At 53.8% G+C, this 23,320-nt stretch overlaps 1 non-coding gene across 1 annotated transcript; it reads left to right on the top strand.

Annotated features, from left to right (window-relative positions):
- Positions 1-22,690: 22,690 nt before the first annotated feature.
- TRNAS-CGA (transfer RNA serine (anticodon CGA)) lies at positions 22,691-22,772 on the top strand. Its single transcript has one exon. It is a non-coding gene; the product is annotated as a tRNA-Ser (tRNA).
- The last annotated feature ends 548 nt before the right edge of the window (positions 22,773-23,320 follow it).

The following is a 23,320-nucleotide window of genomic DNA, read 5'->3' as shown; positions in this document are numbered from 1 at the left end:
GGAAAGGCGTCTGGGTCGCAACCAGTGTGCCATATGCCGAAAGGAGGGACATTGGAAAAATCAGTGCCCCGAAAGGGAAGGTACCCCTATGATGGCAGCAGAGGATCAGGAATAGGGGTGTCAGGGGAGACGGACTATCCTGCCCCCAGAACCCCGAGTAAAAATGCGGGTGGGAGATTCAGACATAGACTTTTTAATAGACTCTGGAGCTCCACGAACCGCTGTAAACCAACCCCTTCAGCTGCCTGTGGCAGACTCCCTCACTGTGGTGGGAGCCACAGGGAAAGGAACTAAGTGCCAAGTATATGCCCCAGCGGAATGTGCTTTGGGAAACAGAACTCTAGCTCACAAACTGGTTTACCTCCCCGATTGTCCAACGCCACTATTAGGACGGGACCTGCTTTGTCGCTTAGGTGCCACCCTGCATTTCATTCAAGATGAAATAAGCCTCACCTTACCCCCAGAGAATGCCTGGATAATGACTCTTGCAATTGAGCCCTCAGCCATGCGAGCCCCAGAGTGGAGTCAGTGGGAGAAGCGGGTTTTTCCTCTGGTATGGGCATCAGGGATCCCAGGAAAGGCAGCCCATCATACTCCTATTACTGTTCAGCTCTTGCCAGGAAAAGGTCCAGTGCGAATCAAGCAGTATCCAATCAAAAGGGAAGCCAGAGAGGGACTGCAGGAGACTATAGACCAGTTCCTAAAGTGCGGGGTACTTCGAGAATGTCAGTCAGCTTGGAATACTCCTATCTTGCCTGTACGAAAGCCCAATGGCACATATCGGCTGATCCAGGACCTGAGGGCAGTTAATGAGCGGGTTAAGACTCTACACCCCCTTGTTCCAAACCCGTATACACTGTTGGCCTCTATAGGGGGGCAGTACACCCATTTTTCGGTCCTGGATTTAAAGGATGCTTTCTTCACGATTCCGGTTGACCCCCAGTCTCAGGAGATTTTCTCCTTCGAGTGGGAGGACAAAAGGAGGGTTAGAAAGCAGCTTTGCTGGACAGTGCTGGCCCAGGGATTTAAAAATTCCCCCACCCTTTTCAGCCAGGCCCTGGCTAGAGACTTGGAGGAGTGGGACAACGAGGACAAAGTCCTCCTCCTGCAATATGTGGATGACTTGTTAATTGCCGCTGTGGGTCTAACCTCTTGCCTTAAAGCCACTGTGAGCCTCCTGAACTTTGTTGGACTCCGAGGATATCGAGTGGCACAGAGTAGGCAACGGAACACACTTCACATCCCAAGTCGTTCAAAATATATCGGATGCCCTACAGATCCCCTGGAAGCTCCACACGCCATGGCGACCGCAGGCCAGTGGGGTAGTGGAGCGTACAAATCAGACACTTAAACGGCATCTCTCAAAGGTTTGCCAAGAGGCTTCCCTTAAGTGGCCTGATGCTTTGCCCCTTGTTTTGCTCCGAGTTCGCGCTCTCCCAAAGGGCAGGTTAGGGCTCAGTCCCTTCGAGATTATGTTTGGAAGGGCATGGCCTATGAATGGTACACCTGTTCTGGCAGGGGAGTGGGAAATGGGGTGTGGCTTCTTATCTCAGTATATGCGCTCTCTGTCTGCTGTTCTTTGTTCTCTCCACAGGTATACCAAAGATTTGCAGCCTCTCCCGCTGGATGCCCCGATCCACTCCTTGCAGCCAGGCGATTCCGTACTCGTTCGGACCTGGAAGGACGAGCCTCTCCAAGAGAAGTGGAAGGGACCTCACACCGTCCTGCTGGTCTCCCATACAGCAGCAAAGGTTGAGGGACACAAAAACTGGATTCATCACTCTCGTCTGAAAGCGGTGCCTGCTCCTGAATGGTGGACCGTCCAGCCTGCAGAGAAGACTGCCAGCGACGATCTGGGACTTAAGCTGTTATTCAGGTGACAATAGTGTCTGCTGGGAATGCCCTGTGATCTCTTTGGACAAGTCGCAGCGCACTCCCCGCGAGACCTTTGAGCGTTCGTTATGTTTATTTTCACAGGGCCGGCCTAACCTGGTGGCCTGGTCCCTTTTGTTTTTAATCTGCTTGCTATTGGTGATTGTTATTTTGTAGGTATTTGGGGAATTGTGATTGTTAAGCCCTAGGGTCACCTGCCCAATATGAGTTCAGGTCCAGGGTCTGCCACAGTGGTGCTCTTTGCCATAGAGACACGCTTCTTGTTAACTCCCATTTCCCCCCAGGCACATGCGGGATGGAAAGGAATCCCTACTAGCTTAGAGACAAACACATATGAGTCCCTGAAGGTTTGCTTTGCCCAAGAGTTTAACCTCTCTAACTGCTGGGTATGCTCCCAAATCCCGCACCATGCTGCAGGGTTACCCTGGAAGGTAGTTCCCCAAAATTGGTCAGATATCTGTTGGGGATGGTTCAGTAGGGGGAAAAATGCCTCGGGTACCCCCTTGTCGCAGAACTGTACCATTGAGTCCCAGTATGCGTTAAGGGATGACCCCTGGAAGCCGCAGGCCAACTCAACGTATATCCCTTCCCCTATTAGGTTGCGGTCAGTGGCCCCTGGGTTGGTGTGCTATTGACAGTTTAAGTCCAGCAATCACACCTGGTTTGCTGGGAATAGCACCTGTCAGTATTATTTATCCCCTGACAGTGATGCTTCCATCCCTGTCTATGTTAATGGCAAATCCGACTCTACTGCCCGGTTCGGACCGTTTAGTGATACCCAAACAAATAGGTGGAGTAGTGGTTATAATGGCTTGGTAGGGAATGGCCACTCCTTTTATATATGCGGTACCTCTGCCTATAAGTGGCTACCGCATCGGTGGTATGGAAGCTGCTATCTAGGATATCTTGCCCCTCCCCTTCGTGTCCTCCCTAAACTGCCCCCTGGCCGCGCCAGGCAGCGTAGATCTTTGTATGCCACCCCAGAGCCCATTACAGAAGGAGACAGATTGGGTATGATCCTCCTCCCATACTATGGGGTGGGACGACTGGCTCAATTTTATCGTAGGCTCTCTGAGTTTCTCACCAAATGTGCCAATGAGACCTTGGCCATAGAGAAAAGCCTTAACTCAGAGCTTTACCAGCTCCGGTTGCTGTCCCTGCAAAACAGACAGGCCTTAGATTATGTTTTAGCCTCCCAGGGCGGGGTGTGTGTCCTTATTGGGAGTGAATGTTGTACTTATGTCCCAGAAAACTCACAGGACATTAACAAGCACGTCCTGTCAGCTGAATGGGCTTTCGAGCAGTGGAAAGCCCAGGAAAGGGAACCCACAGTTTTTTATTCCCTTTGGAGTTGGTTGCCCAACCTAGGAGGACTGGGAAATAGCCTTGTGCGTCTCCTCCTCACAGGTGTGGTACTGTGCCTGGTCACCCTCCTCCTGATTGCTTGTTTTAAATTGCTCCTCTGTAAGCTTTGTGCCCCCCATTCCCCAGAAATCCCAGCATACCCTCTCATTGAGAACCCCAGCTCCATGGCACTCAATCGTATCTTGTCTACAGAATATGAGAAAACTCAGCCAAAAGCTTGTTGAGTATTCTCAAAGGAGGGAACTGTTGGGGTCACTAAGCCTGCCTGAGCCAGAGTTCTTCCATGTTTAAACTCTGTCCTTCCATGTTTAACTCTAATCAGCCTCAAAAGCCAAGGGCAGAAATTGGAATGTGTAAACAGCCAGTTATCAGTTACAAACCCCCCCTCCCCTCATACCAGGTACCAAGCGATAATGATGAGGTTTGCATGTTTCTAGCTGGAGAAGGGGTAATAAATTAAGAGTAAACAAGACCAGATAACAGTTTAGAGGAGTGTTACTAACAAGCTAGATTTATAGCCCCAGAATGATTTAACGGCTTAAATGTATAAACATGCCTTCGGTAGAGAGGGGAGGGGGTAGAAGGAAGGGGTAGAGGGGTTTTAGAGAGGGGGGAAGAAGGGGGGCTTAGTTGTAAAATGTATAAAGAGAGGTAAACTGTTTTTGCTGGTGTGCTTGATCTGAGACTTGCCTGTCTCCTTGCACCACTTTGAGATCTCAAATAAACTTTGTTTGCTTCTCCACCTGGTGTGTTTATTGGTGCGAAGCACACCGGGCAACAAACCCCGCTGTTGCTGTCCTCAGGCCTCTGTGCTGGCAACAATGGGGCCTTTTAACACAAACCGTCCTGGCCCGGGGTGGGATCCGGCTGTCACTTCTGGTGTCTAGGCCCCAAGCAGTGGGTGTCACTCAGAAGTTGTTGGTTTCTCTGATGAACGTATGGGAGAGGGGGAAGGTGGGAGCCCAGCTGGCTGGAGAAGAGGGATTCATTCTGCCCCCTAACGAGAGAAGGAAAAGGTCGAATTGTCCTGGTAGCAGCACAGCGAGGATCCCTCTTGCCTCCCCCAGTCAGGTACATCCAGCCTCTCCACAGGATGGGGGCGCCCAGCTCTGGTGCAGCCGCAGCTCTAGCTCCTGAGCTCTCCCAGGCAGACATGCAGCCTGCGCACTGGGGGCACCGCGCTCACATGGGCCCGGCAGAACTAACCAATGGAGCCCAGGGAGAGACGGTCTGGCCAGGCTCCACACGGCAGCATTGCAGCTCTGACCAGGGGTTTCCTGGGGAAACCGGCTTTGGCTCCAGGCTGGGAAATGGGGCCGATGGCTGGTGCTGGCGCTGCAAGTGAAGCCGACACACACACTGTGTCTCGCTCACCGGTACCAAACCCGCCAGCAGCCCACAGGGCAGCCCCTGCTTCCGGCTTTCCAGTCCTTAGAGCAGTCGGACGTGCGCCGAGAACGGGAGCCTGCCTAGCAGCCGAGCAGCTGCCTGTTTGGGTTCAGCTGGAAGCCTGACAAGCCGGGATCCCCAGAGGCCTCAGCCAGAGATACAGCGATCGCAGAGCTGGTGGGGAGCTCCCAATTCCTCCCCCTCCCCATGTGAACTCTGCTGGAGGGACAGGCCTGGCCGTGCGCGTGCGGCACCATCCACTGGGGCAGTGGAAGCGGATTGAGCCCACATCAATAGGAGCCATCAGCATTTTTCTGCGGAAACTATTTTTGATGGAAAATTTCACTTTCAGTTCAATGGTTCCCACACCAAATTTAGGTTTTTACAGAAAAAAATGGAAAACCTCAAACTGAAAACTTTCCAACCAAAACCGTTTGGGTTTGTAATGAAAATGTTCAGCGTGAGAACAAAAAGTCACCGTTTCCCCTGGAAACACGCCCGTGTCTGACCCGCTCCACACGGCAGGGACAGAGGTGGCCCAGCAAGCGCAGTCGCTCCCAAGTGACCTCGTTCCAGGCTCAGCACAAAGGGGACGGGCTGTTTGGGCCCCAGTTTGGAGTCCCCTCTCTTTATAGCAATGCAAAGTGGGCAGGTGGTGGCTCTGGGACTGTTCCAGCCCACGGCATTGAGCGGCCTTAGTGCAAAATCGAACGTGGTGCTGCCCTGGAGCAGGAATGGAACAAGAGAGGCAGAGTCTCTATGAGAGAGAAATTCTCCAGCCGCTCATTGCCCGGCAGGCTTTGGCAGCCTCCTAGGTCGGGTCTGCTCCTTGCGCTGCACTGGAGAGAATTTATTTAGCGTGTGCAACTGTCTATATAATGAGCCAACTTAACAGCACTCGCCCCACACCTCCTTGGCAGGCCCAGCATTCTGCTGTCAGTCCCTGCGGTGCAGTGCTCGTGTTGGGAACAAAGTACCATCTTCTCAGTGCCTGGGCACAACAATTCCTCTGCTGCAATTGTGCCAGGTCTGGGCAGGTAGCACACACCTCCCAGGCTGCTGGAGAGTTCAGGCAGCTCATGGCTGCACACACAATACTCCACTGGGGTCACTAGAATGGCTGCAGCAGCACACGGCGTAACTTAGGGGACTCTCAGCAAAGGGGCTAAGAGCGGTGCTGCTGTACGTGTAGGACTCAGAAAAGACTCTTTCCATACATGGGATTTTGCGAGCTCCCCCAGCATGACCAAATCTGCAGCTGGTGTTTGAAATGAATGAATCACAGCAGAGCTCCCAAGCCTGGAAGTCCAGCTCTACACCAGGCAGAAAGGTTTGTCAGCCGGGTTTGTTAGTTTGTGAGCTCTTTGCCCACGTGCAGCAAGTGGATGGACAAACAGGTCCACGGGGCTCCCAGCATCATGACTGGTGAGGTGAAGAGGATTGTCCCAGTGGACTTCGAAGACTTCAAAAAAGCTGGGATGGTCCGTTGTACTCAAAAGCCTTTCTCTGGGCAGTGCCTAGCTGGGGGGGTCACATCACTGACAGAACCTGCTCTCGGGACAGTACCAGTGACTCCAAAGCGACAGGGGCTCATCTTGGGGTATCATTGCTTCAAAGAGACCCACAGCGTAAGGGCCTGGCTCTACTGTGGGTGCTACAACAACACAGCGACAGGTTGCTGCAGCTGTAGCGCTAGAGTGTAGACACTTCCTGCACGGAGAGATGGGGATTACTGCCCTGTTGGGAATCCACTTCCCCAAGTGGCGGTAGCTAGGTTGAGAGAAGAATTCTTCTGTCACCCCCAGCCATGTCCACACCAGGGGCTAGGTCGGCTTAGCTACAGTGCTCGGAGGGTGAATTTTTCAACACCCCCACCCCCGCAAGAGACATAGCTAGGTCAATCTGAATTGTAAGTGTAGACCAGCCCTAAAACAGACAAATATATGCACATGGCCATAAAACAATCAGATTAGATAGATTGATTGATTCATGTTCTTTCTATCTATCTGTCTATCTGAGTGAGGTTTGGTTTGCTCACATCTCATTCTCAGTTGCTCATCTCTGGGTGCAGAAGCACCATTTCTTTCATGCTCCAGGCATTTTAAGATACAGCTTCAATGTCTTTCTCTCATTTGTATAACTAGGGTGATGCCATTTGAGGGCTGTGAAGCCTTCCCCACTTCAGCTTGGAAATGGTGAATACTTTGCCAGACACTTTAGTTCTGAGGTAACTAAATATTAACACAATAACATTACATGATCAAACAGTTAATGCTTTCCCCCCAATATGTCTACCCATATAGATGCCCATAGAGCTGCTGCACTTTGTCCTGCTTCCCCTCCATCTGCAGATCTCCCTCTAATGGAGTAAATTGGGTATCCAGAAAATGAACCCAGTGGCCACCTGTGAAAGTTTTGGGTTACATGACTTGCCAAACGTAACACAAGAACTCTGTGGCAGAGGAAGGGAGAAAATCCAGTTTACCAGGGCAGCATTCATCTGTCTAAATCATGGGACCACCCTTTCTCCTCCGGAAATTCTCTGCCTTATTCACTGCTCACTTTCCAACTTCTGCAGCACATGAGGCTGGGGTCCTACAGACTACAGCCTCCTTCAGTCCACAGCTTGATTTGTCCACAGAGCACTATCCATTCTGTGCACTGAATGAGGCCGGGATCCTGTGGGAAAGTGTGTGATTGTGCAACTAAAGACTATATCATAACACATATGCTTCCTGGAAGGTGCCATCCATAGATGCTCATTACAACCGGCCTGAATAGCTTCTACTCAGCCTGAGCTGAGAGCAAGTATCCAAGGCATCAGCCTCCTTTTTCAATTTGTTTTATACACTTCTAAAATAAGAAAGGTGCCCACACTGATGGACACGTTTTAGCAGTGTCAGGCCAAGGACTGAATGTCCCTTTCACGCCTGCGGGGGACCCCTCCAAGTTCAGGTCTGGTGAAGAGCCAGAGGCCCTGGGACTTGGTGCCCCAGCTGATGGCAGGACCCAGAGATCCCAACAGAGAGGGGACACAGGGAGCTTTTGGTGATCCTAAACTCCATCTTGTTGAGACTGGTGGCTCTATAGCTGCTTCTGCACTCGGGTGTGGTTTGCTAAATTCTGCAGTGGAATCAGTCGACCTCTGTCTTACTTGCTGCACTGCATCCTGTTCAGAACTGCTCTTTTCAGCTCTGGTTAGAGGTTCTGTATCTCGTCATTTTCATTCCATCCCAACACAGGGAAATAAACTCACCATTCGCCCTTGGGTCTTAGGCACACCCCTGTAGCTGGCTAAATGTGAAACAAGATCTGACAGAGATAACTAGAAATATTTCGTGTTGTGAAGCAGGAGAAAAATCTCTGCCACCACCTGGCATATCTCTAATTACCGTGGAACTTGGCGTCTACAGGAGACAGGTATAAAAGCTGTTATTGCTCACATGTGCCATAGAATGCCGGCTTTCCTCCTGTAATGTACGGAGGGAATCCCAAACAGCCAAGCATGGCTGACCTGCCCAGTCCGAGCCAAGGGATAGCCAGGGGAATCTCACTGGCCCACTTTGGAGTAGGCCTGTATTAGAGAGTTGGTATCACAACTGGTTTAGAAATAGAACCATGCACTGATGTCCCATTCTGGTTGTTGGGGCTCCCAGGAAAACATGGGAATGGGCGATGTTAATAGAACAAAACTGAGTGAGTGCTGGTGGTGTAAGGAAATCTGCAGGAGACTCTGGGAGTCGCTCTGCAGATCCAGTGGGACTTTGGATCCATTAAGCCAAATTGCCTTAGAAGTCTTTGAAAATCTCAGCCTAGCTCATCAACACGTTAAGCACAGCAGTCTGGTGTTCGAGTGTATTTAGCAGCCATAAGAGAAAATGCCATTTGATACCTGTTAACTCCTGTGAGCAGGCTGCAGGCAGCCCCAGGTGTGCCAGAGATACGGCATTTGCAGGCACTTGCATGTTCAGAAACACTCTTCCTATGCCATTGCCCGAGTGCAGTGGGTATATGGGTCCTTTCGCAGGAGGAGTCAGTGCTCATGAGGACAGCACTAGTTTTGCCAGGGACTCTCAGTATAGAACCTTTATGTTCTTTAAACAGGCAGGAGACGTTGTTAGAACACAGCATTGTCTGAAAGTGGAACCTACGGAAATTGTAAACATGGCACCTGTGCCTGGAGCAGTACCAGAGCACGCGCCGGTGTCCCACTCCACACGCCTGAGTGCCTGGGGCTGAGTACTGAGCTCGCCAGCTCCTCTAACGGGTTCGATTTCAGAAGATCTCCAGGTTGTCCTCTGCCAGTGACATGCTCATCACCAGGGCCGGCTCCAGGGACCAGCTAAAGAAGCAGGTGCTTGGGGCGGCCAGTACCAAGGGGCGGCAGTCCAGCTGCTATTGGGGTGGCACATCCGTGGTCTTCAGCGGCAATTCGGCAGCGGATCCCTCAGTGCCTCTCGGAGCAAAGGACCTGCCGCCGAATTGCCGCCGAAGAGTGGAGCGGCGCGATTGCACTGCCGCGGCCTTTTTTTTTTTTTTTTTTTTTTGCTGCTTGGGGCATCAGAAAACCTGGAGCTGGCCCTGCTCATCACAAAGGACAAGGACAATATTTTGCTAGAAAGTCATGGTGATTTTGTAAAGCTTTAGAGATACAGGTTCACAGAAAGTGTTAATGAGCATTGATTCTGCTGTCAACATCCACTGAATTCAAACCATCCCATGAATCATTTTGCTAGCTGCCACCGTAGGGGTTGTGAGGTTTTCCACACAGAGGAATCATTCCCTGGTTGGGACGGGGAATGGTAAAGTGCTGGCTGTGACTAGGTGTGCAGATGTGAATACCCTCAGCTGTCTTGTGTCTTCCAACATTTCCTTTTGATGCCCAACAGGTCATGTTGCGGTAGGATCCAGGCTGGCTGGGTGGCGAATGCACTCAACATGAGAGGGCCTTGGGCTGGGACCTGGTGGAGTCAGGTGGGCCCAGCTCCCCTTGCTCCAGCTGCTACCCCCCTTCGAATCGGCCCCCAGATCTGGCCATTAGGCCTTGCAGCCCTGAACCAGAGGGTGGCCATATTAACTCTGGTCATTAGGCCACGCAATCCTGAACCCAAGGACAGCCATGTTAACTCTGGTCTTACTGCGCCTAAATCTTGAGTTCAAGGACAGTCCAATCTTTGCAGTGATATCTCACATGACCCATCTTGCATAGAACACATCTTAGTTATGTCATATGCATATCATAACAATATCTCTATGAAGAATATGGGCATAGGGTCACAGCACCTCTGGCAGGGCAGCGGCTAGCAGGGACCAGGGGAAGCTAGAGAGAGCTCCTGGCTGGTTGCTGGGACTTGCAGACTGGAGACCCTGAGAAGAGGGCGAAGAACATGCTGGGGCTGTGGGGAAGCAGCCCCGGGAATTGAAGCAGCACTGGGGCACGAAGTTAAGGAGAGGAAGCAGAAGCTGTTATCTACAGGATCCCTGGGCTGGGACCCAGAGTAGTGTGGGCCTGGATCCCTGCCACTCACCACTGGGGAAATGGCTGGATTGGGAGACACTTCCCCGCCCCCCCGCCCCCACGTCACCCTGGAAGGGAGGAGCACAGATCATGGCATGGCCGGATGGCTGAGTCATAAAGAGGATGCTGCAGTACTTGGACTGAGGCGGGTCTGTAAGCACTGAGTGAGCTAATCCCTGAGACAAACAGCAGGAGGTGCCACCCTGGTGCCACCCTGGCATCAGTGATTACAGGGCTTGAGTGCATGCCCTCCCCTTCCAGGGGGTCTGGCCAGTCTCTGCCAAGCGAGGCTGAGCTGCTCTGTGAGCCCATCCAGGGATCTGATACCACCCAGACATATCAGTGTCCTCAGGGCAACACAGTTGCAAAAGTGAGTAGGGGCAGGCTGCAGTGCACACCACACTTGCTGGCTCAGCCTTGTACATGGAGGGGTTGATGAGACCTGGTCCCACCATTTTCCTGGAGCTTCAGTCTGCCCTGCTGCCATCCCTGTCTGTGTTGCTGTTGTCTTCTCTAGCAGTTGAATGGAAGGTGTGCATTGGACCCAGGCCATATAGCCATCTTGTCTCGAAGGACGAAAGCAGGAAGAATGTGCCTTCATAGCCCACCCTATGTTCCATAACATAATTAAGGAAAATATTTCTCAATGAACTCTCAGTAAAGGATCAGAAACAGCCAGTGTCCGCATCATGCTAAGGCCATTGGTATTTTCTTTAAATTTGGCAGACCAACCTAACTAACACCTAACACACATTTGAACCTCTTCTTTTCACACCGTTGCTCATTCTCAGGGTCTCCTTTGTCTCCAGACACATCCATTCTCTTTCAGAACAGCCTTGCTCTTTCTGTCTGTTTCGCTCATGGACATAAACACTCCCCTTCACTCTATTCTCAGGGTACGTCTACACTACGAAATTAGGTCGAATTTATAGAAGCCGGTTTTATAGAAATCGGTTTTATACAGCTGATTGTGTGTGTCCCCACATAAAATGCTCTAAGTGCATTAAGTCGGTGGACCGCGTCCACAGTACCGAGTCTAGCGTCGACTTCCGGAGCGTTCCGCTGTGGGTAGCTATCCCACAGTTCCCGCAGTCTCCGCTGCCCATTGGAATTCTGGGTTGAGATCCCAATGCCTGAAGATGCAAAAACAGTGTCACGGGGGGTTCTGGGTACATGTCGTCAGGCCCCTCCCCCTCCGTCAGAGCAACGGCAGACAATCGATTCACGCCTGGGTTACCTGGGTTACCTGTGCAGACAACATACCACGGCAAGCATGGAGCCCGCTCAGCTCAGCTCAGCTCACCGTCACCATATGTCATCTGGGTGCCGGCAGACGTGGTACTGCATTGCTACACAGCAGCAGCCCCTTGCCTTTTGGCAGTAGATGGTGTATTACGACTGGTATCCATCATCGTCGTACTCCAGTTCAATCAGAGGCACCTGGGCAGACATGCTTTGTCTCCTGGAGACTCAGTCCTGCCGGCAGTCCTATTGAACCATCTTGACGATGATGGCTAGCAGTCGTAGTACAGTATCTTCTGCCAAGCACCCAGAAGATGCCGAGGGCTATCAGTCATGCTGCACCGTCTGCTGCCAGCTTAAGATGTAAAAAATAGATGTATTCATTTGCTTCCCCCTCCCTCCGTGAAATCAACGGCCTGCTAAACCCATGGTTTTGAGTTCAATCTTTGGGGGGGCCATTCTGGGTGACAGTTGTTTGTGTTTCTCCCTGATGCACAGCCACCTTTGTTGATTTTAATTCTCTGTACCTGTACGCCATGTCATCACTAGCCCCTCCCTCCATCAGATACTAGTTTCGCGCCTTTTTTCAGACCAGACGCCATAGCACTGGGATCATGGAGCCCGCTCAGATTACCGCGGCAATTATGAGCACTATGAACACCACGCACATTGTCCTGGAGTATATGCAGAGCCAGGATATGCCAAAGTAAAACCAGGACCAGCCGAGGAGGCGATTGCAGCGCGGCGACAAGAGTGATGAGGAAATTGACATGGACATAGACCTCTCACAAACTACAGGCCCCAGCAATGTGGAAATCATGGTATTACTGGGGCAGGTTCATGCCGTGGAACGCTGATTCTGGGCCCGGGAAACAAGCACAGACTGGCGGGACCGCATCGTGTTGCAGGTGTGGGACGATTCCCAGTGGCTGCGAAACTTTCGCATGCGTAATGGCACTTTCATGGAACTTTGTGACTTGCTTTCCCCTGCCCTGAAGCGCCAGAATACCAGGATGAGAGCAGCCCTCACAGTTGAGAAGCGAGTGGCGATAGCCCTGTGGAAGCTTGCAACGCGAGACAGCTACCGGTCAGTCGAGAATCAATTTGGAGTGGGCAAATCTACTGTGGGGGCTGCTGTGATCCAAGTTGCCAGGGCAATGAAAGACCTGGTGATATCAAGGGTAGTGACTCTGGGAAACGTGCAGGCCATAGTGGATGGCTTTGCTGCAATGGGATTCCCAAACTGTAGTGGGGCCACAGACGGAACCCATATCCCTATCTTGGCACCGGAGCACCAAGCCACCGAGTACATAAACCGCAAGGGGTACTTTTCAATGGTGCTGCAAGCCCTGGTGGATCACAAGGGACGTTTCACCAACATCAACGTTGGATGGCCGGGAAAAGTACATGATGCTTGCGTCTTCAGGCATTCTGCTCTGTTTCGAAAGCTGGAGGAAGGGACTTTCTTCCCGGACCAGAAAATAACCGTTGGGGATGTTGAAATGCCTATCGTGATCCTTGGGGACCCAGCCTACCCCTTAATGCCATGGCTCATGAAGCCGTACACAGGCAGCCTGGACAGTAGTCAGGACCTGTTCAACTATAGGCTGAGCAAGTGCCGAATGGTGGTGGAATGTGCATTTGGACGTTTAAAAGCGCGCTGGCGCAGCTTACTGACTCGCTCAGACCTCAGCGAAAACAATATCCCCATTGTTATTGCTGCTTGCTGTGCGCTTCACAATATCTGTAAGAGTAAGGGGGAGACATTTATGGTGGGGTGGGAGGTTGAGGCAAATCGCCTGGCCACTGATTACGCGCAGCCAGACACCAGGGCGATTAGAAGAGCACAGCAGGGTGTGGTGCGCATCAGAGAAGCTTTGAAAATGAGTTTTGTGACTGGCCAGGCTACGGTGTGAAACTTCTGTTTGTTTCTCCTTGATTAACCCTCCGCCCCCCCAACCCGGTTCACTCTACTTCCCTGTAAACCAACCACCCCACCCTCCCCTCCCCCCTTCGAGCACCGCTTGCAGAGGCAATAAAGTCATTGTTACTTCTCATTCATGCATTCTTTATTAATTCATCACACAACTAGGGGGATAATTGCTAAGGTAGCCCGGGATGGGTGGGGGAGGAGGGAAGGAAAAAGACACACTGCAGTTTAAAACTTTAAAACTTTAACTCTTATTGAAGGCCAGCCTTCTGATGCTCGGGCAATCATCTGGGGTGGAGTGACTGGGTGGCCGGAGGCCCCCCCACCGTGTTCTTGGGCTTCTGGGTGAGGAGGCTATGGAACTTGGGGAGGAGGGCTGTTGGTTACACAGGGGCTGTAGCGGCGGTCTCTGCTCCTGCTGCCTTTCCTGCAGCTCAACCATATGCTGGAGCATATCAGTTTGATGCTCCAGCAGCCGGAGCATCGACTCTTGCCTTCTGTCTGCAAGCTGACGCCACCTATCATCTTCAGCCCGCCACTTGCTCTGTTCATCCCGCGATTCTGCCCGCCACCTCTCCTCTCGTTCATATTGTGCTTTTCTGTAGTCTGACATTGAGCAGAGACAAGAACTAGAGATGGGGGAGGAGAAAGGGTCTCGAGGGAGGGAGCAGCTGGAGAGAACCAAGGAGTGCAGTGGATAAGTCTGCCATGTGAATACTAGTGGTCACAGGTGCTCTAGAGAAAAGCCAGAGCCAGCTGGTCCTGTGGTGTAATGATCAGCCCTCCGGACTCTGAATCTCACAATCCCAGTTCAGAGCTTGATCGGATCTTCTGGAGCTGTGTCAGATTGCTACGAAACCTTGGAGGTCCTGCTGCTCAGCATCCCAATTGCACAAGAGCCTCTCTTTTCCCTCCTGCTTGGCTACTCATGCCCGCTCAAGGGAGATCTCTGTTCCAGATGGCCCTATGCTATTGAACTTGAGAGTCAGGCTAGAGATGCCTTCCATCCTTTGTGTTGACTTATAGCTGCATTCCTGGCTGCCTCAGCTGATGACTACAGGCTCTTCTGCACATAGGCGCCGACTTCCCCTCTTTCCCTTGGGTGCCCCCGGCCCCGCCCCCACTCCACCCCTTCCATGAGGCCCCGCCCCTTCCCCACCCCCATTCCCACCCCTTCCCCAAAGTCCCCACCCAACTCTGCCCCCTTCCTGCCCCTATTCCAACTCTTTCCCCAAATCCCCGCCCCAGCCCCACCTCTCCCCTGCCTCCTCCCCTGAGCGCGCCATGTTCCCACTCCTCAGCCTCACTCCCGGAGTGGCCAAACAGCTGTTTGGCAGTGGCCGGGTGGGAAGCACTGGGAGATAGGTGGAGGAGCCGGTATGCAGCGCGCTCAGGGGAGAGGGAGGGGGTGGGATGGGGGTGAGGGGAGCTTGACTGCCAGTGGGTGCAGAGCACCCACTAATTTTTCCCCATGGGTGCTCCAGCCCCGGAGCACCCACAGAGTCAGTGCCTATGCTTCTGCACCCCGGCCCCTAACCCAGGGCAGGTGGAGGGCCCTAGGTGGCTTTTACCATGGCCTGACTTCAGCTTCTGTCCTGGCTGGGGGCAGGGCCTCCAGGGGAAGAGGAGAGGTGGGGCCTTGGAGATGGGCAGGGCCTCATGGCTCCCCCACTTCTACCAAGGTTCCGGGGCTTTTCCTCAGGAGCAGAGGCTGCATCATTGTTTAAATCTAAACCAACCCCAGATGAGGAGGGAGACATTCCCCAGGGATCTCAGTCCTAACCTGCCTCCTGTCCTGCTGCCAATGCAGCTCAGGCCAAGCCTGCAGCCCCCAGCTGCTGCTGCTGCAGGGGGTGAAGCCCTTTCACTCGTATTGCCGAGTGTCCCTAGCTCTGCGGCCTTTCTCTCTCCTCGTGCTGAGGGACCTTCCACTCCATTCCCAACCCACGTCCTAATGATCCAGGGGGTCTCCTCCCAGAAGAGGATCATTCGGGACTGGATCCCTCTTTGCCTTTTCTCTGTGTCTAGCACAGTTCAAGGTGCCCATGGAGGGGTGTATGACCCCATGTAGAGCTGCCATTCAGCTTCCCTCATTTGGTCTCATCTTTCACTGAATCTGACCTTTTTTCAATCCCTCATCACCATCCTCCCAAGTACATTTCAATTGCCTCCACATCCCTTAACCAGGCCGTGTCCCTGTAGTGTGTGCTGTCTTCATAGGTCCTCTCTCCATCTTTCTCGCCCTCTCATGTCTTTTCGGTCTCATTAACTCTCCTGTGTCTCTGCTCTCTAAGCACAGACTGACTCTGCATTTCTGGCTGTTCAGAGGAGGGAAGGACCATGTCTATGCGTGGCCAGCAGACAGCCACAAAGACACCTGGCCAGCCTGCTCCCTGCCATGCCAAACACCCACTGATGGCCACCCGCAGACCAGCATGCGGGGCCAACATCAGAAAATGGTAGGAAAGCAGGGCCAGCACCCTTGGTGGGGCCTCTGACTGTTCCCACTCAAGGTGCTCACTTTGGCAGTGGGGCAGGAGATTTTACCCCAAGAGGCTTTTCCCCAGCTGGCAAGAAGCAGAGAAACACGCAGGCTCCCAAGGCGCTATTTAGCAAGTCCCCTCAAGCACAGGGACAGGTGCACATTTGGAAGAGGGAAACTGCTCCACACACTAGCCCGGGCAGCCACCCATTTTCTTTGGTAAGTCAGGAATGGCAAAGGCTAGACTGGAAGCATGTGGGGCTCATGCCCCAGCCTTTGTGATGCCCAACCCCCAACTCCTTCCTGGGGCTCTAGCTGAAGCCAGAACATTGGCCTGAGTGGTGAAGAAGAGGTTCCAGTGCTGAAGGGAGCAGGACTTTCAGCACAATGGTAAAATGACGCAAGCACAACCACAAAGGGACTTCAACCCTCAATCTCCTGATCAGAAGTCAGATGCCTTATCCATTAGGCCACGTGGTCACACAAGACAAGCCTCTCCAAGTACTTCTTTAGAGAAGATGGACACTGTGTTTCTCAGACTCAGGTCACCCAATGAGCGGGGCCAAGACTCTCTGTGCACAAGAGTCATGTGAGACTTAATTCTATGGATCCAGGTGCAGGAGGGTTAGGCATGGGGGATTGGGGTGCAGTGGATAGTCCGGCTGTCTAGGTGTGGAGATTTAGTTGCACTGAGGCACAGGAGGGAGGAGGAGGAGGAATCCTGCTGATAGGCAGTGGCTGTGGAGAAAAAGAGGTGGCGATTCCCCCATCCTAAATGGCCTGACTGGCCTGACCCTTCTCCCCTCTGCGGAGCATGGCGTGCGGGGGCAGCTCACCCCTGTGGGGCAGGTGGTCACAGGTGCAGGGCGCTGGGTTCCGATGCACCTTGAGCGCAGCTCCGGTGGGGCAGGGTAGGGCCTGTGGTTTCCGTTCTGCATTGCCTGGTGCTGGGCCATTGCACAATCCCAAGACACGCTGCACAGTGCGCCCCGAGAATGGGTGGGGGGCCAAGCAGATGATCCAGCACGAGGGGGGAGAGGATATGTGGTTGGATGGAGGGAAGGCCTTGGACTGCAGTGGAGGAGTGCAGACCAGGGGTGACACCCCAAAAACCTGCAGCAAAGGGATGGACAGATGGGGGGGGGGTGGATAGAAGAGGCAGTGTGCCTAAAAGGGGAGTGGGGTCTTGTGGTCAGAGTGGGTGGGGGCTGGGCACCAGGACCCCTGGGTTCTATCCCTGGCTCTGGGAGTGGAGGGGGTCTAGAGGTGAGAGCAGGGGGGCTGGGAGCCAGGACTCCTGGGTTCCATAGTGGTGGCTGTTTTTTTCCTGTGTCTCCCTCCCTAGAGATCCCAGCCCAGCCCCCTAGCGGAATCTGAGTGGGGGTGGGGGGTTGCCCTTCCGCTTCAGACTCGTGATTTGAACCCCTCCCCCCACGGGCTGTGACATTACGGAATCTCCCTCCCAAGTCACAAAGTAGGAGCCCCTCCCCGCATGCGGAGGAAGCTAATGGGTTTCTTGGGGGTCTCTGGCAGAGGTGACAGCACCCACCAGACACCCCTTCATGGCTGCAAGGAGACTCCCCTGCACCCTCCTGGACAGCCCCCTGCTATGAGGGGCCTGGGGCACCCAGCCAGGGTCAGGAGGTGAGATGGGGACACAGTGGTAGGAAGGGGGCAGAGCTGGGGGCTGGTGCTGGATCGGGGGCTGGCTACATGGGAAAAAAACACACTGCTCTGTTACATATTTCCCAAGGTTATGGCTGAATACTGGGTTTGGAAAGACTTCAGGGAAATATTTTGTTTCCAAACAGACTCCAGATACCAAACGAGGGTGCTAATATGCTCCCCCTGCGCCCCTCCCCCATTACCCCAGTATCTGAACATCTTCCTAATCCGCAGAGTAGTTCTCCTCCCAGGCTCGTGCGAGGGTGGGAAGCGCCACCAGCCCCATTTCCCGGACGGGAGAACTGAGAGCCAGAGAGGCTGAGTGATGTGCCCAAGGGCACCCGGGAAGTCTGTGGCAGAGCAGGGGGCTGGGACCGGAGGCTTTTTCTTAAGCATCTTTCTGCGTCCCGGATCTGCCCTGCTCCTGGGTCGCTGAGTGGTGCGGGGCGGAGCCTCGGGGAAAGGGGCAGTGTGAGGGCAGGGACTTCAAGAAAGGGGCGGTGCGAGGGCAGGGATTAGAGGGAAGGGGCAGTGCGGGGGCTGGGATTATGGGAAAGGGGCGGTGCGAGGGCGGGGATTGGGGGTAGGGGTGGTGCAGGGGCAGGGTATCGGAGAGAAAGGGAAGCTCAAGGGTGGGGCCTGGGGGGAGGGGCAGTGCAGGGCCAGGGTCTCGGGAGGCTGGGAATATGAGGAAAGGCCTCTGGGGAAGGGGCGACGTGGGGATGGAGATTGGGCAAAAGGGTGGTGGAGGGGCAGGGCCTCAGGAGAAGGAACAGTGCGAGGGTGGGGAAAGTCCTGGTGCTGGCAGTATCGGGTTTACCATGGCGCTGGGCCCAGAGTCAGGAAAGCTGCCCCCACCCCTGCTCCAACCCACCCTGCCTCTTCCCGCCCCTGCTCACTGGGTACCGCCCTGCACCTCTTGGGCTGGTGGGCATGGCCTCCACCTGTGGGGGTTCAGGCTCCACTCTGGCTACAGCAGCCATCAGGTGACCCAAGGGAGCCTGGCTAGGGCTGGTGGGTGCAGTGGCAGTTTAGGGGGAGGAGAAGCCCCGACCCCAGCCGGAGATGCAGCAGTAAAGTCTCCAGCTGCCCTAGTGGCAGAAGCTGCAGGGCTGAAGCCCTGACCCCCTTCTTTGTGGAGCTGGCCTGAGCCCCTCTCTCTCCAGTCCCCCCTGTGCGGAGCTGTCTCATTCTCAGGCTGTGGAGAAATTCAGCCCCAATCTACCAACCTCGGTATGTTCATTTCCCCATCATCACACAGCCATGAATGGATTTCGCCTAGGAGGCAGGGTCAGTAGTAGCCCCAGGTGGGATCTAAGGCACACAGAGGTGAAGTGACTTTCCCAAGGCTAAGCAGGGAGTCTGTGGCAGAGCAAAGAACCAAACCCAGCACACCTGGCCCCAGGCCTGTGCCTTAACCACTAGGCAACCCTTCCGACCCCAAGAACGGGGAGACTCCTCTGCGCTTTGAGTGCATGGGTGGGCCAGGCACTAGACCGAGCCACCAGGAGGGGGGATGGGAAAAGGGACGTGGGTGGGAAGCAAGAAGGGGAAACATCAAGAAGGGGAGCAAGGACTTGGAGAAGAAACAAGAGAGGGGGCAAGAGGCAGGGGAAAGACCCCACTGCTTGTCCCTCCCAGCTGCCACCTTCCCACAGCCATCACTGGCCCCCAGCTCCCAAAGAGGCCCCAAGCGGGTGTGAAGCAGAGTGAACGTCATGTCTACACTGGGCTGTTAGTGAAGACAGCTTGGAGCTGAGTGCAATGATTTTGATACACTGTAACTCTCAGCCAGCCAGTGAAACGGAAGGTTTATTAGATGACAGGAACATGGTCTACAACAGAGCTTGTAGGTACAGAGACCAGGACCCCTCAGTCAGGTCCATTTTGGGGGTAGGGAGCCCAGACCCCGGTTCTGGGCGTCCCTCCTTTTCCCCAGCCAGCTCCAAACTGAAAACCCCTCTAGCCCCTCCTGTGGCCTTTGTCTCTTTCCCGGGCCAGGAGGTCACCTGATCTCTTTGTTCTCCAACACCTTCACTTGGCACCTTGGCAGGGGAGGGGCCCAGGCCATCAGTTGCCTGGAGACAGACCCCTGTCCCCCCCTGCCCTCTAGGGCTCTGCAACAATCACACCCCCTTATCCCAGCACCGAGATCCTTAAGAAATGCATAGGGGAAACTGAGGCACCCACACAGTAGTCAGAGAAAACATTATGAACATTCCCACTTTGTCACATGTAGTTTATTACTATTTTAATGAAGACATTAAGATCCCAATGATAGACCCACATTCAATAAGTAGAATATGAAAAGTGCATAAATATGCTGAAAATTGCCAGTTGGGGGGAGCTGGGTCCCCCCCCCCACATACACACTGTGCCCTTAAGGCAGGAGGGGTAGAAAGGAGTGAGTGGGAGGCCCTCACAGGAGGGGATTTAGGGGGAGGGGGCACAACGGGGGCAGGAAGAGGTGGGGTGGGGGCAGGGCTGCGGCCTTGGGGGAGAGGGCAGAGTCGGGATGGGGTACCCACTGGCAAAACCAAAAGGCAGAACCTATGCTAGGCCTGAAGTAGGATTACCAATTTTCTGCACAAAACCGAACACCCTAGCCCCGCCCTTTCCCTGCAGCCCTGCCCCTTCCCCGAGGCCCCGCCCCCAGTTCACTACATTCCCCTTTCTCCGTGGCTCGCTCTCCCCCACCCTCACTCAGTGTCACTGGGCTGGGGCAGGGGGATGGGATGCAGAAGGGGGTGAAGGCCAGGAATGAGGGGTTCAGTGTGTGGGAGGGGGCTCTGGTCTGGGCAGGGGGGTGGGGTGCAGGAGGGGGTGAGGGCTCTGGCTGTGTGTGTGTGATTTTAAGGCCAGTCAAGACAATTAAATAATTCAGTCTAATCCCCATACACGTGACAGGCCACAAAGTCACCCCTGCGCTGAGCCCAACTACCAGGATTAGACCAAAATATTCCAGCCCTTAGGAGAATATCCCGTGTGTGCCACAGGCGTAGCACAGGAGAGGCAGAGGGGCACCAGCACCTGAGGCCCCTGCACTAGCAGGGAATTGGTTTGGTGAGATGTACTCAGCTGATCCAGGCGAGTGACTCGTGCCCCATGCCGCAGAGGACAGCAAAAACTCCAACCTCCCTGCCAGTCTGACCTGGGGGAAATTCCTTCCTGACCCCAGAAATGGAGATCAGTGAGACCCTGAGCATGTGAGCAAGGCACCAGCCAAGCACCGGAGAGAAAGCCCAGCATGTTTTCTATCTCACCTGAGAGCACTTGCTTCAGCACCTCCTGCCACCTCCATGTGGGGTGGAGAATCCATCATTGCCCTGGGTACTTTGTTCCAATGTTTATTCGCCCGATTTCAAATGTGTCCCTTATTTCTCATTTTAGTTTCTCTGCCATTAACTTCCAGCCGTTGGTTCTTGTTCTGCCTTTCGCTGCTAGGTTAAAGAGCCCTTCAGTACCCAGGAGTTTCTCTTTGGGAGGGGATTTACGCCATGTCATCAAGTGACCTCTGGGTCTTCTCTGTGATAAACTGAACAGACTGAGCTCTTGTCTCGCACTGGAAGGCAACTTTCCAGCTCTTTTTTTTTTTTTGTAGCTCTTCTCTGCCCCCGTCCAATTTTTCATTCTTCGTCTTAAAATGTGGCCAACACGACTGGGTGCAAGATTCCAGTGTTGCTCTGACCCATGTTGTACACAGAGATAACACTAGTGCCCTATTTCTAGTCACTGTTCTCCTGTCTATACAGCCAAGGATGGCCACAGCATTGCACGGGGATTTCATGCTGAGTTGTTTGCCCGTTATCACACCTAAATCCTTCTCCGAGTCACAGAAGTCTGGCCTTGCTCTTTAGTAAAGCTCAGTGTGTTTGAATGGCCACAGCTTCCCAAGTGCTCCGTAACATACACAAGGGAACCCCCTCCTCAGCCACCTTCCCCTGCTGCTGGGCTCTTTTCTCTTCCTTCTTCTCCAGGATCTGGATGTGTCATTGTGGGGGGAGTTCTCCTCCTCTCTGCCTCTGAGCGATGTGACCCCCCCCCCGATGGACTCACCAAACCCAGGATTCCTTCAGCCTGAAAGTGGAGGGGAGCCGTCACCCGCTCCCTCCTTAACGCTCCAGTCCCAGGCCCTGAATTCCCTCCCAAAGCACAAAAATACACACTGGGCCCAACTCCTCTCTCTGGTGATTTCCTTTCTCCCACAAATCTGTCTTGAGGACACGACCCTGGGAACAGGTGAGCACAGCCCCTGAGATTTCCCCTCGCAGTCGCCAAGGGGCAGTTCGCCCAATTACACAGCTCGGGAATGTCGGCTTTTCCTTTTCTCCTTTCAGAAGTAAATGGTTGTATTTCTAGTCTCTTTCTCTGACCCCCCGATTTGCTGCTTCCAATTCTCTGCTGTACACACCAGCACTGGATTGGGTGAGGAGCCTGGAGCCATCCTGCACTGGGTACATGGGGGGCTTGCAGGATCAGACCCTAAAATAGCTTTGGAGGGAAATTCTATCCCCCCCAACCCTGACCTGTTCCTGGGAGGTGCCGGTAATGACCCAGGCCGCCGAGCACCATGGAGCGAAGAGACCAATTTTATCAGTAAGTCAGACCCCCAGGGCCGCCCGCTGCCTGGGTCACCTCCCCCCAGATGACGCGAGTCACCCTCCATAGCTATTGCTGGGCCCGGGGGCAGCCACACGAGCCACGGGGATGGGCAGCTCCCAGCCCTGAGCTCCCCAGTCACTGCTCTGCCGGTGCCCCTCACTTCCAACCCGCAGACCTTCCACGCTCTATCTGTGACTTCTGCTACCAAACCACCAATGCGCTAACTCCTCTTCAGAGACATTTTCTGCACAATACTGCTGCTATTCCAGTTATTGACTCCAGGAAACATTTTCCTTAACATAGTTCCGTGTGTCACTGGTTTCTCTAGCAAAGGCCAGTCCCTGGCGCTGTGATCCCACCATCCTCATTCACATCAAGCTTCCAGTTAAGAATCATTTCACATTCCCGCTCTGTGGGAGGGGAGACTTTTCAAAGCGCTCTCTGTGCGACTGCACATGGCTAAGCAAAGAGAACAAACCCCAAATCCCCCCTGTGCTTTGGGAGCCAGGTTTGCTGTGTGAATTCTGTATTTCAGATGACTTCAAGCCTGGGCATTGTGATTATTTACTAGTTTCTCTGGCATTGGGCAACTGTTGTGCTCCCAGCTGTGATGGCCGAGTGGTTAAGGCGTTGGAGTCGAAATCCAATAGGGTTCCCCTGCGCAGGTTTGAATCATGCTCACAACGAGGCCTGTGCTTTAGCCAGTCTCTAACCCAGGCAATACCTCTCTACAAACCCCTGAGACACTCAATTCTCTCCCCAGCCCAAGTAAATCCTGTTCTGCTCCTTTCATAGAGACACCACCTCACACTGTGTCCCTGAGGTGTCAGGCAAACTCTCAGCACCTGAAGCCTCTGCCACTCACCTAGTGCCCCATAGATCACCCAGAGCCCTGGCTGCTGCTTCTCTCTCTAGAGTGTGAAAGGAGCGGAGTCAGTGCAGCCAGAGGCACCGACTCCATAGATGCTATGGGGCTGCAGCACCAACAGAAAAAAAAATAGGTGCTCAGCACCCATTGGCAGCCAGCTCTGCCCCTGCACCTCCCACCTGCCAGCAGGCCCGGCTGACAACTCCTCCTCTTCTCCTTCAGTGCCTCCCGCCTGTCAGTAATCCAGTATACTGGAGGAGTGGGGAGAGAAAGAAATGGGGCAGGGTGGGGGCAGGGCTTGAGGTGGAGCAGGGGGTCAAGCAACCCCCGGGAACTCTCAAAGTCAGCACCTCTGAGTACAGAAGC

The sequence above is a fragment of the Emys orbicularis genome, chromosome 15 (genome assembly GCF_028017835.1).
Source record: "Emys orbicularis isolate rEmyOrb1 chromosome 15, rEmyOrb1.hap1, whole genome shotgun sequence".
NCBI classification, from domain to species: domain Eukaryota; kingdom Metazoa; phylum Chordata; order Testudines; family Emydidae; genus Emys; species Emys orbicularis.
Note: the sequence above shows the minus strand (reverse complement) of the source record. Positions and strands in the feature narration are given on the sequence as shown.